The sequence below is a fragment of the Rhipicephalus sanguineus genome, chromosome 1, assembly GCF_013339695.2.
Source record: "Rhipicephalus sanguineus isolate Rsan-2018 chromosome 1, BIME_Rsan_1.4, whole genome shotgun sequence".
Classification (NCBI taxonomy): Eukaryota; Metazoa; Arthropoda; class Arachnida; order Ixodida; family Ixodidae; genus Rhipicephalus; species Rhipicephalus sanguineus.
In genome coordinates this window covers 102,280,569-102,301,479 of record NC_051176.1, presented here as the reverse complement: position 1 = coordinate 102,301,479, position 20,911 = coordinate 102,280,569, and the positions used below count along the sequence as shown (strand labels likewise).

The window sequence follows — 20,911 nt, the reverse complement described above, 5'->3', positions numbered from 1 at the left end:
GACCCCCGTTTCCTTTCACAAATGTTCATGGAAGAGCGGCACACTTACCGAGTGAACATATACATACCCCGTTGTTCCAAGTTGCCGTGAAAGGACAACGGACGGACGGACGGACGGACGGACGGACGGACAGACAGACAGACAGACAGACAGACAGACAGACAGACAGACAGACAGACAGACAGACAGACAGACAGACAGACAGACAGACAGATAGACAGATAGATAGATAGATAGATAGATAGATAGATAGATAGATAGATAGATAGATAGATAGATAGATAGATAGATAGATAGATAGATAGACAGACAGACAGACAGACAGACAGACAGACAGACAGACAGATAGACAGACAGACAGACAGACAGACAGACAGACAGACAGACAGACAGACAGACAGATAGATAGATAGATAGATAGATAGATAGATAGATAGATAGATAGATAGATAGATAGATAGATAGATAGATAGATAGATAGATAGATAGATAGATAGATAGATAGATAGATAGATAGATAGATAGATAGATAGATAGATAGATAGATAGATAGATCTAGAAGAAGTTGTCTTTGTCCGGAGCACCAACACTTTCAAAGACTTTCACCCAGCACCAAAAGGTAAAAGCCCACGAACGGTGGTAGCATCAATGCATTAGGTTTCTTCTCATCGATATCAATCTCGTTGAGCCCACTTATTCACTTCTCATAGATAAAGGAGGGAGTTGTGAACTCATAAAGAAATTCGTACAATTTCGCCGCGCAGTGGTGATTCTCGTCGCTCTGTAGGCTTTCGAGTACTTTAATAGCGATAACCTACGCATCCCCAAGTGCGCACACTTTACTTCGTTAGATCTAATGATCACGAAACCCAACCTTAAGGGGCTTCGTGTAGAAACAAAATATTGCAACATATAATTTATGCCATGTTGCTGCAAATTCGACAAAGCAGTCACCTTGCAATCACTGCTATTATCTTGAGTAAATACTTGAAAACGCAAGTGAGGGCAGATCAATTCTGCATCTATGGAGGCTCTCGCGTATAGTCCTATATGGTATATACCGCAGATGGAAACTGACCAGCCCCGTCATGGCATTCACAATGCGGAGCACACACCTTTGAATCCCATTACCTCTCTGATTCGTGCACATAGTAAAAGCACCTACAATTTATGCTGATTGCTCTGGCTGGTAAACACAGGGAAATGAAGTCTGGTGATTGAGCAAAGTAGTTCGGCAACGTGTGCACCTGTTTGAGACTCGCGCAATTACCTTCATGCACAGCGTGAGACTGCGTCGTGCACGCTTCAAGCCCTGCCTCCCGATAAAAAGAAAGAAAAAGAAGCCACGCCGCTCTGCTTCACATTGCTGTCTTTTCCCGTGGGTGACTGCTCACACGTCGCCCTACGATCCACTTGTACAGTCCAACAAAACTTTCTTTCATTGCAACAAAACTAGATTAGGACCACAAATGCCTTCACGTCGGCTGGCTTTTTCCATGGCCCGACGCTTCGCACTATTCGTCTCGATCATACATCAGGCAAGAGAGCGTCTCCTAACATATCGCCAGTGAATTTGAGTAGATCCGCCGCAACAAACAAAAGGGAGCAAGCAGCTGAATTCTCAGCCTCGTTCTCTAATGGCCGATCCGATTGGTGTCCTCATCGGTTATACGTAAGCTTCGCAGTCACTAAGATTTTTTTCACACTTTCTTGCCCGTAATCTATACGTAAGTGATCTGATAACATTTTCTTAAAATCTTTGAACAGCACTTTTTTGTTTTAGTTACTTTTCCTAATATTTCAGGATACACCGCCTTTTCCCTAGCCAGGCTTCCTATACTTGATATTTAATAAAGAAACAATCGCTCGAAATACAGTTAAGGCTCAGCATACATTTATATATATTGTACTCTGTACACTCTTAATCAGGTCCCGCTTAAAGTGCTAGATATATCCAGGAAACCGTACATTTTTCGTCTCGTTTCCTGCATATCACCATCATTTAACCAGACCTGATTAGGAGTGTACAAGAACTTATTTTTCACGTTTTATTGTGCTTTTTATTTCTTAATAATGCGATTCATAGACTAGGTCCGTACATTTATTGGCGCCGGCAACTCCTTATTGCGTGACAAACAAAATTAAAAGCACTAAAATTTTTCAAATCTCCAAAAGCGCTATAGGCAGTCAAATATCAGCAATATTCGTTAATTTCTGTATATATAGTCTACACAACAAAATGCACATGCAACGCATAACCAACTCAGGCTTGAATAACTTCTAATCGACAATTATAAATGAGAAGATCAGAAAAGGTCTAATCTTATATTTTTAATACCATAGCGGACAGTCTATATGGTATTCAAAATATCAGATTAGACCCTGGATGCTTAGTGCTTGTCTAATATTTCTGTATCTTCCACAGAAACCTTTAAATGCCGGAAATCCTCCTTAGTAGCTGCATTGTCGGTGATGGTCCTTTTTCTTTCTTTCTTTTTTTTTTTTTTAGCGCGAGAAGTCGCTGTTCTGGCAAGATTAAACTAGCTTTCAGTTTTCGCCGCACAGTATTGTGTCGTGGGCACTTAAGCATGAGGCGCTTCACAACATCGTCTGCGCGACTACAAGGACATAGCGGAGTAACCACATAACGAATTCGGTGTAAGGAGTGGCGCCTGTCTAATGTGCCATGTCGCAAATGGGTGGAATAAAGCCTCAAAATTTCTATTTTCACTCAGTTGTTTCGGAATTTACAGTCGGCCACAAATAACACGGACCACGCGCCCGCGTGGTCCGTGTTATCTTGTGGCCGACTGTACAGATCAATGCCAGTATTCTATTAAGAATAGGCCTGAGCACTTTCATCTCTGATGTCGACAGGGCATATTTCGCAGTAATTGGTGCGTTTCACCGCGTGTGCACTTTTTTTTTCTTTTTTTTTTTTTTTGCTTGAGCAACGTCCAACGCAGTATCGTCAAGGATAACGCTGCGCTCCGACATCGACCGATTGCTTTAACATTATTTTGTGATATTCTGTTGGTTTTTGCATGTTTCCGGGGGGTTCATAGCAAATGTATGTTCAGAGCAATTCGGTCCGTCCTCTTCAATGACGTGAGAAATTAAGGAGCGTGCACGAATTGCTAGAAGTAACCAATTTCTGTGCAATTCCTAGTGACGCTACGAAGCGCGCAGAAAAGAGCATAGCCAAAAGTTCGGTGGAGTTTGAAGATGTCAATCTGAAATCTTCGTTCTAGCTTCAGGTTTGCTGTGGTAAACGCAGATGCGGACGAATTATCTTCACATGACCCATGTGTATAGAATGAATACACAGAGCACGTCCGCGCAGACCAAGCTCCAACACGTTAACAAGCACATGTCGCTTATTTCATAGCTTACGTCAACGATGATCTTTTAAAAACCGAACGCAGAATGCATTCAAGAACGATGGAATCAATTTGGAAATCAGTTGGATGGAAAGTTACTCCAGTTCCAAACTCAAAATTTCTCGAATATTAACAAACCCCCATTAATAATACCGAGGTTCAACCGGGCAGCCGGATGCTTGGGAACTATTTTTTCTTCTTCTTCTTTTAATATATATATATATATATATATATATATATATATATATATATGTAACGCTTCGGGGTCTCAAGGGTGGGATTACTCATTCCATTCCAGGAAGAAGAACCTCGACACGCGTGTACGCTGCGCCCGTTCATAATACCGCTTCCACCACCGCTATCCTTGGATGCGTCCGTGAGCGAAGCGCGCGGTCGGCTGCGCACTCCATAATCAACCTTTGCCCATTTTTATGCGTTTGCTATACCTGCCGTTAATAGCTTTTTATTTTGCCGATTCACTCCTTTCTCACTCGACGTTGCACGCGCGACCTGTTCCTTGCGTAGCATTTGTAACAGCCGTGCCACCAGAAATGCTATACCGTATCCCAAATTATTTATTCTAAGTTAAGTTCGTCTCGGTATCACATCACTCAGAAATCTTCACGGGTTTGCTGCGATCACGTAGTCAGCGAAACTGTAACGATTACATTGTATCCAAACTAAACCGGATGTGACTCCTACATAAACTATGATTCACGCGCCTTTTTTTTAAAGAAATGCTTGTCAGCGACTCCGTTGCACACAGAACGAGCATACACGAAATAGAAGATAATAATAATAGTAATAATAATAATAATAATAATAATAATAATAATAATAATAATAATAATAATAATAATAATAATAATAATAATAATAATAATAATAATTGTCGGGGCTTCACGTCCCATAACAACGATATGATTACAAAAGACGCTGTAGTGAAGGGCTCCGGAAATTTTGACCACCTGGGGTTCTTTAACGTACACCGACATCTGAGTACACGGGCCTCTAGCATTTTGCCTCCACCGAAATGCGACCGCCGCGGCCGGGATTTGATCCCGCGACCTTCCGGTAAGCACTCAAGCACCATAACCGTAGACCACTGCGGCAGGTGAAGATAACAAGCTGGAACTGAACATAAGAGAGGTAAACAACAACAACAACAACAATAAGACAGTCAAGTGACGTAACAGCACTGAAGACAGTTCACAAAAGAAACCGCATAAAACGTCCTGGAACAAGTAGCCACCGCGCATACTTCTAAAAAATACAACCCACAAACCGAGGCCAAATAAAGCTCATTAGAATATAAAAGTTGGCTCACGTAAGTGCAAGAAACGTTCAACGCACGAAGTCAGGTAAACGGAGTTCACGATAATTCGGAGACAGAAGGGACTGCGAACGGCAATTAATAATTTACAAAACCATTACTCCTCCAAAACACTCAGCAGGGCGACCAGAACTCGGCACAGTTAAAAATGAAAAACGAACTGTAGCGTTAAAATGTAGACCTGCTTTCTTTTTTTGCTTTTTTTAATAAAGAAAAACAGAGTAATACGTAGGATACACACAGGAAAGTGAGATAATAAGGGCAAAGCACGGAAATTAACCAGATCGCTATTTATGGTTTGCTACCCTGCGCTGGGTGATTGAAAAAGGGGGATAAATCACAAATGAAGACAAGAAGAGACTCCGAAATCATAAGCGAGTCTACAATAGATGCACGAAATCAAAAAATCCCCAGAATGTAACATGAAAAAAAAAAAAAAAACCGCACAACGTGAAGTAGGATCTAGGCTGGCAGTTTCGCTTCCATTGCGGATTTGAAACCACGTTGCGAACTCTTTATCCCTTCTAGTGTACTTAATATATCTGCTTAATCTATTTCGGTCGCCTTGGCACTTGTGTTAGTCTTACTCACTGCGAACATGCAGCGCTAAAGTGGTATTTCATTCCATCCGCATTCATTTCATCTGGATGTCAAGGCGTCAACATTTCTACATTTCAAGGTACAGGAATGCTTCACGCGCAATTTCACCATAGATTGTAACAAAGATAAGAGAAACAAGAACCTCCAAGAGCATTCGGTGTCATGACCGTAAACACCTTACATCTTCAAACAGTCTCTACTTCCGCAGTCCTATATGAGGCGGCACGTAAGAACGATGTGAGCGAACGTGGGGAATACCACGAAGGCTAAAAGGCCAATAGGCCACCAAACGAAAGCCGCACTCTGCTTTTCATCTTTCTTTCTTTACTTTTTTTTTGTTTGTGGGTGGGGAGGGAAGAGGGAGGAGTAGCGATATTGTGAAGAGCGGCATGGATCCGTGAAACTCACGAAAGACCTCCCCAACATACTTGTAAAATGAACAAAACTAGACACACAGAGAGCGAGAGAGAGAGAAAGAAAAAGGCGCCGCGCTCTTTTCTTGCACAGTCGGTGGCAAGTGCCAATGGAAACAAACCAACCCCAACCTACATGCACACTCAGCCCGAGGAGTTCTCCTCCAAGGTCACATGGTCCACCCTACCCTCAAAAAATGCCGACGTCAGTATAATATGGTGGCCGGCGTATGCGGCATAAGAAGACATATGCCGAAGTCGGGTTGAAGGAAAGAGGGTGTGTGCGGCTAGCGGCTTACTGGGTCACGGCAGCCCGAGGCTCGCGACAGAGGCGAGGGAGCGAGCAGCACGTATGTACATTCTTCTCAGTCACTCTACGGCGGGGGCATCATACGGGAACAGGGCCTGCTCGCCTATAAGGCATACCAGAGAGCCGGCAGGGCAGGCGAACAAGATCGCACAGCCAGCGCGGCGGCCACCTGAGCGGCCGAAAGTCGGGCAGCCGCTCTCCGGGGCAGTCGCTTCGCCTTCATACTCGTCGAAAGAAGGCAACGAACTATCGCGAGGAGTGCGGAAAAACTGGCGGCATGAGGAGAGGGGGAGGAAGCGGACCGTTGAGCGACCCAGACCCAGTTATTTTGTGTTTGCATCCGCGCCGCCGCCGCCGCCTCCTCCGCCTCTCGCTCTTCCTGCATTCACTTCCCCTCCTCGGCACCGTTGCTGCCACTTGCTGCTGGCATCTTCCGTGCGGGGCTACGGGGCCACGCATCGCCGCCTCCCACATCACCGCACCCCCACCCCCTCCCTTTCTTACCTGTCCCTCTCCCCCCCCCACCTCGCTCTCCCCCACTCTCACGTAATCTTCGCGCTCGTTACGGCTCTCCTCCACCCCCCGCACGAGGCTGAGGGAGAGAAGAAGCCATCCGTTGTTAGGTCATAGCTTCAGCCGGTCCTGGCCAAAAACGCTGTCCGAGGACCGCCGAGAGGAACGTGACTCCGTTCGCGGGGAAGCCAGTCAGTGGCCCGGCACTGCGCCGCGAATTCGCCCATGTGCCATCACCGACGGGACTGAGTGACCCACCGCAGACGACCACATCCACGCCTTCTTGTTCGTCCTAAAGTTCCGAACTGTTCTTTCCGTACGGAGATTACTGCCCCGGTATTCTTATTCGACTCGCGCTTTTGGTGACTTTTCGTTCACGAGCCTGACGCCACATCCTTTTCTCGAGTGGAGACAGCCCCGCGGGACCATTTGCGAGAGGACTAATACACGGCCCGAAGTCACGCAGGTGAGACGAAGCTGGCTGGAGTTTCTTTCTTGCAACACGAATGTACCACTGACGCGAACACTTGTTACAAGTGCCGCGAAACACCAGAAGTGGCGGGTGAGATTCGACGTGACAGCGTTGTCGCGATTGACGGAGGAACCACGTGTGGCTCCTATATGCGGAGTAGCGGGAAATCATGGTCTGTCTAGTAAACCACACAGGGTCACTCCTAAGCACGTCGTTTCTTTTTTCCTGCCGGTCATCTAAAACTCTCTAAAATTTTAATCCGTGCTCCGCTTTCGTCCGACCACATACGTTCCTCTTCATATCGTCCGGTAAGGTGTCCTCCCCACCCCCAGCCCCTTTTGTTACTTTTTATGGTATTCGTGAAAGCTACTCCTAACCACGAATAGGGTAGCAAACTGGACATGCGTCTGGTTAACCTCCCTGCCTTTCCTTCATTCCCTTCCTCTTCCCTTATGGTATTTCCGTCAGGCGCTTCGTGGTTTACCTCGTGTACCAACGGTTTCTTTTTAGTTATATCTCATTTTGGCCGTCCTGTTATACTCCTTGCATGTCCGACAAAGCCCTGCTGCACTTGTTGACGCACGACCCACTGGAGATAAAAATGGAAACAGTGTGCATTTTTATCTCCAATGAGCTCGTCACAAATACAAAACAGTGCGACTGAAATCTCGATGCGCTAACCTGCCTCTTTCATGTGATACGCGTGGAGAAGCTGGCGCGTTTCACGTGAGGTGAACGTTGTTTCTTCTACCCTGTAGCATCGCGGATCCAGAGTGGCACTGCGACGGTTTCGCATTTTTGTGTAATGCATAGGACAGATTGATGCACACTCACTCGAAGACGTCAAGCCCATTTAGCATTCCGCTATGTCTATCCGTGCGCAGTGCTTATTTTGTTTCCACCGTTCCTGGAGACCTTTGAGCCGCTATGCCTCCAAATTTTGAACCGCAGCCTTTAGTTCGTTTTAACGGGACTAAAGAAGGATATTTCTGTAGGTAATAAACCTAATTCGCTATTAGCATGGTGAGTTGCTTGGAAGTGAAGGTTTCCCTACCGGGGCTCCCCACAAGTTCAGCTAGGTTATTTTCCTAAAGAGGATATATACGATGCGAAGAAGCTTATTACCGAGCCCCTGCGTGGCTTATTTCATGGCGTCTATAAGACTCAGTGGCTTATAAAATTAATAAACGCACACAGAGTACACTAGAACAGGGAATGGGTTATGACTCATGAATGCCGCTATTGCATTCCATGGTGCCGTTAACTTATGTGGTTTGGAATTGAGCCCAAAGCTTTACGTGTCCCCACCTAGATATACATATACTTTTTAAATTTGCATATTCTGATTCCTCGCCATGGAGTCCTCCAAATATCCCATAGAGGTTCACATTTGTATACAGCGGAAGTTTCTTAACAATACTAATTGTTGATGTTTAACGTCCCAAAACCACGATATGATTATGAAGGACGCTGCCAAGGCTCCGGAAATTTCGACCACCTGGGGTTCATTTTAATGTGCACCTAAATCCAAGTACACGGGCCTCAAGTATTTTCGCCTCCATCGAATATGCGGTCGCCGCAGCCGGTATTCGCTCCCACGACCTTCGGCTCAGCATTCGAGAGCGGAAATTTGTTAGCTGCCTATTTAAGTGAGCAAAATAGCCTTCAATATTTCATAGTGATCGCGGCGTCTCCTTGTATACGTGGCACAACAGCCGTAGTAGCTTCGTACGTAAGGTGTCGTGTTGCTAAGCTCGGGAGCATGGGATTGATTTCCGGCCAGAGCGGCCGCATCTCGAGATGGGCGAAATGCAAAGAACACACGCGTTCCTAGATTAAGGTTCACGTCAAAGGACTCCAGGTAGTAGAAATTAATCCCGAATCCCCAACTACGGCGTGCTTCATGATCATATCGTGGTTTCGGCACGTAAAACCCCTGCAATGATTAATATTATATATTCGCGTGATGCCTCTACACATGTATTATTCTTACACTTTAAGTCAACGAGTTGTTAAAACGTGCGCAGTGCTTATTTTGTCTCACTTTGGCACATGGTTGTACTGTGGCACATGGTTGTTAAAAGAGAATGCTGTATACATGGAGACCTCTGCTTATATACTATATTGCGGACGTATTACAATATATCATTTATCGTGGTGGCTCAATGGATGTATGGCAACCTCGCTTTGATAAGGACGATGTGTAAAGCCGTTCGTATACCTGTATTTAGATGTACCTTAAGGAAAACACCGAATGTCTGAATTGACGTGGTGCTCTACACCACGGTACATTTGCGTACGATAGTGTCCTGTCGGGATTATAAACTTAATGAATCAATCAGTGAATGTGTGTCTTTCGTATCCTTTACGTCATCACACTTTGATACAGGCTTTGCAGAAGCACTGGTAATTTTTCGTATTAGTCAATATAATCACACGCACCGCGCGAGTAAGCAAACGTACTACTAAGTTTACTTTTCTGTGTGGAAACCCCGAAACAAATAAGAAAGGAGGCATATGTGAAATTCCTCACGACGTCCGGCAGCGTGACGGACCTAAAGTTTCAACACGGTGTGAGCTAATGACGACTGCAATACGCAGAAGCGCACGCACTGTACAGGAAGCGGTCAACGTTAGTCAACGTGTATCCGCCTCTCGATCCTCCACAGCCTCCACGTAATACACTACAGTTGCGCAACGCACCTCGCAACGCGCAGCGGCGAGGCGCATTTCCAAAGGGGTAAGCCCTCCGGGCATCGCCGCCAGGCCAGTCACCGGCGCCATGAGCGGCTGACCTCGAACTCTCTGCCGCGGAAACAAAGGGTCGATTGTGCCGTCGCTGACCTCCTCTTCGAGCGGGTTACATAACGGGAGGAGAACACCGCGGCGCCCGGTCAAGCGCCGCGCCAGGCGGCCGGTGAAGGTGCACGCGTGCTGCGGGAGCCGTCATCTCGGCATGAGCGCCCGCCGTGGTATACAGATTAGTGGGTATGGTGTCACGCTGCTAAGCTCGAGATCGCGGCTTCGATTCTCGGCCACGGCGGCCGCTTTTCAATGGGGGCCAAATGCAAGAATTAACACCCGTCTACTTTGACTTAGGCGCACGTTAATGAACCCCGGGTGGTCAAAATTAATCCGGAGTCCCCAACTATACGGCGTGCCTCATAAATTCAGTGTTGTAGGCGTTACCGAAAAAAAAGTAACTAAATACGTTACTCGTTACGCTAACAAAAAAGGAACGCGTTACCGCCCTACGTTAACTCTTAAAAAAGGTAACGCGTTACCGTTACAGTTACCCCAGAAAAGTAACTGACGTTACTTCTGCCGTTACTCTATGGTCAGAAATTTTATTCACCGCATTTCCACTGTAGGAACCCCAAATAACAGTTTTACAAAGCTGATATTTATAATTCACACAAAACTTTTATCACAAACAACAATTTTTGTGCGAAGTACCAATTTAACGAGAACAGGTTGCGCAAATGTGTCGTACCATGGCAACAGTAGTGTAGCCAGAAATTTTTTTCGAGGGTGAGGCGGGGGGCGTTTAGCCATACCTTATGTACGGTTGTGCGTGCGTTTGTATGTGTGCCTGTACATATACATATGGAAAACTGAAAGATTTCGCGGGGAAGGGTGGTGAGCGTTAAATCCCCCAACCCCCTTCCCGGCAACGCCAGCGCTTGGCAACAGTTGAGTGACCTAAAGTCGCCTTTACAGCTACATGTGATGGCTGCTAACACTGTGGCACATGGTAAATCCATTTTCTCAGTGTGAGGTTAAACAGAAAATTAGATTTTATCATCAACGCTCTCCTTAAACAAAACGCCACAACTCTCAACAAATTTATAGTAATTCTGACGGTGCGCGTCTACTAACAAGACAGATGATCAAATAGTCATAAAGAAATGCTTAAACGGATAAGTTTCGGGGGAAAAAAAGATTTGCATACATATGCATTTTTCCCTTTTAAAAATCTGTGTACTTGCCTCAAAAATTGCACAAGCGCATGTGCTGTAGCCTTCTTCGTCTCGTCCTACGTTTTTCGCGCTACTTTCATTGATTCGTCATGAATTACCAACTCGCCCAACAGTCTATTCTTAAAGGGACCGACAACTGGCCAGAACGGGTGATTAGATCCTGGTGGAAATGAAAAGACCGTGAATTATAGTGACAGATTCCAGAATACTTTTCGCGATCTGAGTAGGATTTATATTTTTAAATCGCGTTTAAAAGTAACAAAAACCGGTATGTCGCGGAGCCTAGCGCGAGCGCCATGAACTAGACGTATGCAGTCTTAAGCACTTTGTTGTGCGTAGTCCAATGCTTTTACACGCACCAGAACGAGGGCTGAAATTTTGAATATGTATGTTATTGTCGAATCCCGTTTGTTTCTAAGGTAAAAGAAGTAAAGCATGAGATGCGGCGCTGCTTTCGTGGCTTCCAGTGAAACGGAGGCTGCGGCGCATGCGCGAGGCGTCCGGCGGCGTTTCCCGCGTAGCTCGACTCTCGTCTGCTCTCGTCGTATCGGACTTTTGAAGAGTAGCACGCGAGTTTGCGCTGCTGTTCGCAAAATGCCATCGACTTACTGTTCTGTGGAGGATTGCTACCACTTCATGAACAACACTGCTGGTGTATCCTACAACTTGTTTCGTTTTCGAAGGCTTAGCTTGGCTTGGCTTGACTAAAATGTGATAAAGCGACCTGTGTACGGCCAAAGTACTTCTACAAGAAGCCCCAGAAAAACGCTATAACTATTGTAAAATAATTTAATAGGCTAGAAAGCAGTAGTCGCGGCACCGCAGGCTTTGTAAACGGAACATTGCCTTTTTATACTTAGGGCATAACTTGTCGCCACTGCTGGCGTATAATCGCTATCGCGCTCACCTCTCACTGTTTGCAGCATGTGATATTAAGACTGCATAATCGCTGCAGATCGAAAAACTCTGATTACAAATGTTTTACGGCGTTCTCCGCGTTACCACCCCGTGATTAGAAGCTCTGACAGGTAAGCTTCCCGTTGCACTCAAGAAAACGGGTACAGCAAAAGTTGGTTGTCGGTCCCTTTAACGCCTGGAGGGCAGCATGAGTACGCCGCTGTGAACTCGAGGATAAGAATCAGCATGAGAATCTGTGAACTCGAGGATAAAACAGCCTCGACAATGTGCCAGACAATAGACAGATTTAGTTGGGCGTCCGCAACAACGTACGGACGCAGCCTGCCAGCAATTTCCTATGGCAGGCTGCGTCCGTACGTCGTTGCGGACGCTCAACTAAATCTGTCTAATGTCGCCACTCTATAACACATCAGATATGACTCCCAGACCAGTAGCCAGGGGGGGGGGGCCGGGCCCGCCCCCGAAATTTTTATGATGCATGGTGTTTTAGCAAAAATAAATAATGAAAATAGGCGTTTTTTCCAAATTGTCAAGGCTTTCAGCAAGGTGCCCCCCCCCCCCCCCGAAAAAAAATTCCTGGCTACGGGCCTGCATATGACCATGCATACAGAGCGCGAAATGTCAGAAGAGCGCCTCTGATAACCATGAACGGGCAGTTACTTGAAGCTTGTTAAACTCTCGTCTCTTAGGTTTTTTCGCACAAGGTTTTTCGTGCAAGTAATATTCATCGCTTCGACTAATAGAGCTTAAGCGTTATCACAGTATCTCTCACAGGTTTTTATTGAAAATTCTGTACAGTCTAAAAAAAACTGTGTATACTACCCTTCCTAGCCTAAGAAGTAAGTTATATACCGCCTATAAAAATACCTCTATATTGAAGGTTCTGCTCCGTAATTTACGCAAGGCGTTGTCCTTGACAATGCATGATCGATAATCTTCGAGGATCTGCGTTTTCACGCTTAACCTTCATCGCATAACCTCGCCACGAGGGTTTAACCTTCGTATAGTTGGGAACTGACCCAAATGCTTTCGACGCCGTTTAGTGTACCGGTAAACGCGGCTTGCTCCGTCGTATTCATTCAACACAAGTGATAAGAGTAACTTGATACTGACTAGTAGAGGACGAAAGAGAAAAGTCGGGGCAAGGTAACCAGTTGTCAAGGCCTGGCTATAGCTGGTTTTCGCGCGTTGTTTTTATATACTCTCCGCTCAATAATGAAGAAGGCACGCTCGTGAATGAAGAAAGAAAATCGGCGAAACGATTGCTGGTCAAATGAAACAGTGAACCTCGATTCACTGTGGATACCATATCAGCGCCAACAAAGGAACAAAGACTCAAGAAAGAAGTAAAGTAGGAAGCAGAAAGGTCTGGCGCTAATATGTTTCCCTTTGACGTAACCCAACTCGCCAAGCGACAAGTCTTACTCGATTCACTATCCTCTACTGGGAAAAGGTGGGGGGGGGGGGGGGTGAGTAGAGAACGAGCGATAGTCAAGAGTTGAATGTGCACTGAAGTTACCGACGTGACATGGGATTTTCAGCGTTGCGTCACAGACTCTAGCTCAGTGAGGTTGCCTTCGCGAATCGCAGTTGGGGCGATCGTGTGGCCTTCTGCAGCTGCATGTGGTGTGGGTTTACTGTGTTCCGAACATCACATTCAACAAGAAACGTTCTCCGTCTAGCTGCGCGGCATAGACCTGTGCAGAGTATGCAAGCCTTCAATTCTCGAAGGACGCGCATCAGTTTTTCCTTCGCAACCGCATGTCTTGTCACTGTCGAACGTTGTCGGTCATTGCTATCAGAAATGACGCAACTCCGATGGAGGCGTAAGCGACAAAGAATTCTGTTTCTTTATCTCGGAGAAGGCTCGTAAACAACCGCCGAACTTGATCGTGTTCTTAATGGCACGGGTAATGTAACCGGAACGACCTATACAGCGATGAAACCGCGAACTGAAACTCAACATTGCCAGTAATGTGCATGCATTAGTTTGCGCTTACATTTAGACATTATCAGCGCCAAAGTATAGCTTGTTACGACGATGCCGTAAAAACCCGTACGTAACACAAACGATGGTACAGAATCTCGCATGGAAGATTTTCTTCTCGCGTTACATAGAAGGACAGATTGTTGGGCGAGTTGGTAATTCATGATGAAAGCAAATAGCGCGAAAAAACGTAAGACAAGACGAAGAAGGCTACAGCACAAGCGCGATGAAAGCTATTTGCTTTCATTTTCATTTTCATTTTCATTTTCATTTCATTTTCATTTTTCAAACCTTTTCATTTTTTCAAGCCAATAAATTGGGGACACGGTGTCACGGTTTGCGAAGCAACCAACCGACGATACAGGGTGAAATTACTGCGTACAGAAACTTTCTGCCAATTAATTATGCAGTGATCGAAACCAAACGAGGATGAATGAAAGATTGTTGTTTTATATTCTTGTTTCCTATCCTTGCTGTCAATCGTCATATTATATTTTAGTTCGCGCGATGCCATCAACCCACTGTCACGCAACACGTTTAACCTTGACAGCATTTACATTAACTTTACGCGCACTGAAAGCAATGACTGAAAGCGTGCGACTATCATTGCGTGCATAGGGAGCAAGCATCGAATTATTATTCTACGGAAAACCGGCACCGAATTGATGCCGATGCCGATGGCCCCTCGCATGTATACCATGCCGGCTATATAGACCAGAATTTCCAGCGCTCGTAGGGGGCCGCCATGTTTGGCCGACCGAGGCGCCGCGGTGCGAGCATTTGCTTGGGGGCTGCTGAAACGCGCTTGCGTACAGCACGATGCACCCCATTTGTGGCTCTCAGTAGCGGGCGATGGCAGATTCGCAAGGGCTGCAGCCGCTCAGTCTTCTCTGAATGTCGGAACGTGCACCTTCTTTCATGCGACTACATTATCGAACAGTGGAATTGTGCCAGGGAGCTTACCAAACATCGCGAGAACGTTCAGCAACATCGTCACGAAGGTTTGAATAGTTGCAACGCCGTGCAGCTAGTTGTCAATTCTTTTTTTTTTTTTAGAACTGTATCATATCAAGAGACGTTTTAAACTTACGCATTTGCGTATGCTATCGGCCAGATGAAACCTAGTAAGCTGTATCTACTTCTTTTTTTCTGAAAGGAAGCAGCGACAAATATTTTCCTGCCGCGCTAACGTCCGACTTTATGCTGCACGACGGCTGTTTTGTGCTCTCTCGCAAAATGCAACGGGATGAATTTAATTAGGCGATTATGCCAGTTTTTAACGCAGAACGCTGCAGCTGAGATTGCGCGCGGTTTCTAAGCGAGATTACTGCGAAAGCATGGCCTGGCGTAGTGTCCGAAGCCTCTTGTAGCAAAGCTAGATGCAGCGCGCATGCCGGCCCCCAACATCTGTGTTCTTAAAGAGCCGAATCTGCAAAAACATACCGTCGCACAGGTGCATTGAATTACGATTAAAACCGACTAAGATTACGTTTGAGTCCGATATTGATTAAGTTGGATCCTGAGCGAGCGGCGCACACACGAGCACTTCCTATCGCGACATGCCTCGGTCTGCAATGACAAGATCCCGGTCACACGGGCACTTTCGATCATGATTGAGCCGGATCAAGATTTATCGCCTCGGCCTTCCTTTGCTGTCCCAGTAAAACTTCGTTGTTATGAAACCACAGGTCGACATGCTTCGTGGTTGTGAGGTTCAAAATACATATATGTTCTATGGACATGAAGTTGTAAAAAGTGAAACAGTTTGTTACATCGAGGTTTACCTGTGCCTTTTTGAACAAATTTATAGCCAAGGTGGCCGCATTTTGGATTTCGGAAGCAAGCTTAAACACCCGCGTGTTGAAATTTCTGTGCATGTTAATAACCGATGCTTGTTCCCACTCGGCAGCTGCAGGTGCGCGTAAGTCTTCAGGTGAAATTGAGAAACATTTATTAATTGGCTTCGCAGTTTGAGAAAATATCTGTTGAGGTGCATCGATACTGTCTTTCTCATTTTAAGATTCGTCGTTGTTCTAGTAATTTTTTTTTTCATCCAGCAGGTGGTCCTGTTTTAACCGATGCACTTGCAGTGCAGCCGTTTGAATAGGTAGAAAATGTGGCCTCCTGAGCAAAAGCACCAGCTCACTTATTACTTATCGAATTAAAGGGCCTTGAAAACGTCTAGAATACACACTGCACAAACACAAGCCGCTCGTGTTCCCGTGAACGTCGCAGGTCTGTTGCATCAGCCGCTTCCTTTTTCACTCGTTGTTCGGGCACCCAACGACGGCGCAGTGCCACCCGGACGAATTTTTGTTCATTGCACTGCCGTTCCGAGTATGCGGCAAGCAAGCAACTGAGACCGCAACTTTCTAACAGCTCTGAAAGCACTGACACAAGCGAACACGCGACGCAAGCACGGCTATCAGCTCCCACCATCAGCAGCCCCCGCCGTCGTCTGCACCACCAGGAGGCGCCTGGTGTCGAGAGTAGCGGCGCGGCTGACACTCGCGCTACGAGGCTAAGAAAAATCTGGTCTATAGAATCATCCTAAACCTATACGCAAAGAACAGTTGATGCGGCGCGTCACGTCGCATTTGCAAGTCCAAGCATTCTCTCTCCATTATATGACATAATAATGTGATCCTCATGGTCTTCCTTGCGTTAGAGACCCCCCCAACTTTTCATCATCGACATTAGATATCCCATTTTACGAGGTTGTTCACTGCTAAATGGCGTCGTCGAACAGTCGACGACGTCGGTAATCCCACGCCTTGAGAACAAACATAAAAGAAAAAAAAGTGAAAAGCGAGGGAGAAGTATTCTGCCACTAGATACACGTTGTTGTGATGGGCTTGAACGGTTGCCAAATCAGTGTTATACACATTAGCAAACGTAATTACGGGTCAGTGTGTTTCGCCTCAGCTTTCGGCATTGCAATGTTTGCCTCGATGCGTGCGAACAGCTCAAGAGGCTCTCGTGGCTTTCGAGCCTCGCGAACAACTTGCGCAACACCTGACTGCGAGGCGTAATTTCGTAATCAGCGCTGAATAAAAAGTGATACGGGCGGTTACGACATGCACTTACACGCTTTGAAAGAAAAGAAAAGAAAACAAGGAGTAGCGGACGGCCGGGCTGCTTTTGGTGTTTTTTTTCCGCTACCGTTGAGGCGTTACGGCTGAAAGACGAGCTCGACCGATTGAACAAAAAAGTGACAACGGTTCTGCGCAAATAATAATAACAATAATAATAATAATAAGAAGAAGAAGAAGAAGAAGAAGAAGAAGACGAAGAAGAAAAAAAGCTCCCCACTTATTAAGTTTATTGGGAGGTCTGACTTTCCGAAGCAACAGACAAATTGATTAAGAACGCCGTTGTGGGGGACTTTGTTTATTATTATCGCTCGTACAAGACGATGAACAAACAAGAAAATAAAAGGTGCGTTAAGGCTGCGCGGCTAACAAGAAATTTAAGATTTCCAGAGAAGACAAACAAAAAAGAAGGAAATATAGAACATAACAATTAACAGCGCTCCAGCTTTCACGGCATTCACTGTGACTGAAAAAAAACATACGCATTCACTCTCACGAGGCTGTTCGGTGTGCATGTAGCACACGAGTCACGCACATGTAAGTGGCGACGAACTCAGTGGTCTTTTGATTAACACTATATAAGCGTTAAAATGCAGGCTTTCCAGTCTCGCTCAGAAGCCACGCAGTACGTACACACCTCTATCTATTTGTATATAATTGTTATTGCTCTTGTTACCTCACCAAAAGAACCCACTTCTTGGACGTATGAAGCGACCAAGAAATCAAACTGGCGACTGCCTTTTTTTTTCCTGACTTTTTTTTAAAGGCTCACTCTCTCTCTCTCTCTTTGCCAGAAGTGATTAACACTGCCTATAAATAGCCGTGTCTCATGCTAGAATGACTGTCCTAGCTGTGTTCCGTGCATGGAATGGATGAGCCACTGCTGCACATGTAGTATAGGCCGATACTTGCGTCTCGCATAAATTTGAATCAACGGACAGCCCTCTGTATGCAGAGCTGCATGTCCGCTGCATGTCATGCAGCGCTCTGCAGCGCATGCATGACAGTTTTTTTTTTCTTTTCTCTCTCGATAAGACGTCGAAACCAAAGTTAACGCATGCACAACATCTTGTGTGGGGCTTTTCACTTCCTCAGTTATTTCACTTCGTCCCATATTGTGAGGCCTCGCATATTTTACTGTTTGTACACGCGGCGGTCGCTGCGCCGATAATTTCTTTGCACCTCCGCGTTCTGAGAAACGAAACCGAGTTTAAGTGATAGCTTCAACGGGAGGCGCCTAAATGTCCTTTGTGGAATAATTTATTTCGGGCATAGAGTCAAAAAAGGCCGCTCCTCTAGCAGGTAATTATTTTCTTTTTGGCTCCGTTTATATATATATATATATATATATATATATATATATATATATATATATATATATATATATATATATATATATATATATATATATATATATATATATATATATATATATATATACATATATATATATATATATATATATATATATATATATATATATATAGAGAGAGAGAGAGAGAGAGAGAGAGAAACAATAGTCTGCAAGACTATCTAATATATAAAAGATAACGCTATTAACAAATTGCGTCCAATCAGGTTTATTGCTCGCGTATACTAGGCCGCCGAAGCGACGACTGGTTGCACGACACGCATGCACTGATCTCGAACACGGGAATGGTTCGCTTGAGTTGCCGCTTTGTTTTATCTAGGACAATAAAGGTTAACTCTATTAGTCGTACATATCAAATTGGCAATTTCGTGTCGGCACAGTAGTGATTCTATTGAATTTATAACGAGGCAGTACCACTTTCCATTCGAAGAGCACCCGCAACTGGGAAGGCGGATCAACTGTGGTTCTCATCGTAAAACAACAACTTCTTAAGTGCGCCAGCGTATTGGTTTCTTTTATCTTTTTCGAACTGCTTGTTATAACATCCCCAATCACGAAGCCATAATAACCTGCCCATGTGTCGGTACTTTTGAAAACCTTGCCGTCCAGAAAATGGTGTAGAAGGTAGGAGGGTGGAGTATAGTTGGATGCGAAGTGCCTCTGCATCTAAATTTCGCACAATTGATTATCTGAGTAAAAATGCAGTTCCATCCCGTTTGCATCAAATACAGGCGAATCGCGTACGCGTCTGTCGCATCCAGCGTGTTGTGACAGGTATGCATGAGAGAAAGAGAGAGAAAGAGATGATGATTATGATGCATTTAAAAAGGTAGAATTGTCTCCTTTCCTGATCGCATGCTGCTCCGTGCAGTGAGTGAATTAAAGGTATGATGTATACATATCATTCTCACAAGCGCATTAGTCGCATATAAGCGCGCATATTCAAACTGTTCATAAGGCCCGTAAGTCTAAAAAATGCTAGAAGCGCATTCGTTGCACGCAGTGCCCTGAAGGCGTTTCGCCGCATGCCAGGTTGATAGGCTAGCGTAGGAGCAGAAATGTAAAGCAGCCTTCCCAGGTTGCGCGTCTGATAAATATTGGCAACAGCCACATAAACCAAATTGGCAAGTCCTCAGGAACATTTAGCCCTGAAACATATCGCTGAGTATAAGGCCCCGTTAACGCTCTAAATCTCGAAGCAGGCGAAAGTGGCAGAACTCGCTAGAAATCCGCTCGCTTCGCCCTTCAACATGTCTCGCTCGGTTTGCACAGTCGGGCGAAACCAACACTGCCGCTACCACCGGGGTGTCCGCTTAAGTAGTTTCTGCATGGCGCTTCTCCTGAAAACAACTTGAAAAGGAGGTCTAAACTATACTTCTCCGAATAGGACATGTATAACTAAAATTCGCTAAGAACAAAAAAAATTCAGAAAAGAGGAAAAGTGACATACATTCCATTCATTTGTTAACGAATAGTAGGTAGAAGTGGAGAAGGCGGCGGCGGCTCAACGAATGTGAACATTTGGTACAATCGGAGAAAAGGATTTCCGCCCGCTTTGGCGTTTCCGCTCTCTGGCCGCTTCTTTACAGTGTGAACGAAGCTATAACAGCGGGAGCTTATACTTAAAGCGGTTATAGGTTTGCGGACGTTGAGCCATGCGATGAACGCATGCTTGGTCTTGTTCATTCTGGCTTCGTCGCTTATTGCGCTAGTAAGGCGGGTCCGATTTGTCAAAGGGTTCGTAGTAAAGGTTCGTGTCGTTTGAGCAAAGATGACTAATATACCTTTCCTCAAAAATGGCATCGTCACGGAAAGCCTGCAGTTCGCGACCACGCATGTTATTTCATTGCTATATGAGAACTTCGGTTGTCATTCATTACCTCAAAAAGCATAACCGTTTTGTAGTGACGTATAATTCATTTGTTTTGTTTTTTACCGTGTGAAAACAAATCGAACGCACTAAATAGGTCAGCAGAGCAAATGAGGAGAGGAATCGTTGACCTCTCAGCAAAACAGGTACTTTGACACAATGAACTTGCTCAGACCATCTGCACTACCTTACAGCCCCCGATCGTATTGTATACCCTTGCGGTTTGGTGTGTACTGCGACTGACGGTTAGGGATGCTTTGTGATCTCGTTTAGCAATTTGACTTGACAAGTAAGCAACCATTTCGTCGCTGTTTAATCTTAACATGTAAATGCTGCATCTAAATGATGGCCGGCTGGCGAAATAATGCGTGGAGTTATCCGGCAGTTCGCTGCGAGTTTCACTTAATCGGAGCTCACTTTATAGCACTTATTTCAGTGCCACCTCAGAATGGAAGAAGGGTAAGTTGAAAAAAAAGGGGGGGGGGGGGGTAAGGGGGAGGGGGAGCTCTCGCAGTTCAATTCTGAACCCCAGCTGGTCAAAAAATATTTCGAAATTCACTACAACGGCGTGCTTTTTTAATCAGGTTGTGGGTTTTGGCACGTAAAGGTTCATAACTTCAATTTTCTCAGTCGCAAAAAACGGGCGAGTATAGCTTTACGTTGCTGGAGAA

The 20,911-nt window shown here is 45.3% G+C and overlaps 1 protein-coding gene across 1 annotated transcript in view; it reads left to right on the top strand.

The window, feature by feature from the left end:
- Positions 1 to 6,874: 6,874 nt before the first annotated feature.
- LOC119394634 (acyl-CoA Delta-9 desaturase) overlaps positions 6,875 to 20,911 on the top strand; it is a 111,691-nt gene continuing 97,654 nt past the window's right edge. The window contains exon 1 of the mRNA XM_037661953.2: positions 6,875 to 7,015. The gene's annotated coding sequence lies outside the window, so the exon portion shown is untranslated. The remainder of the gene's footprint in view (positions 7,016 to 20,911) is intronic.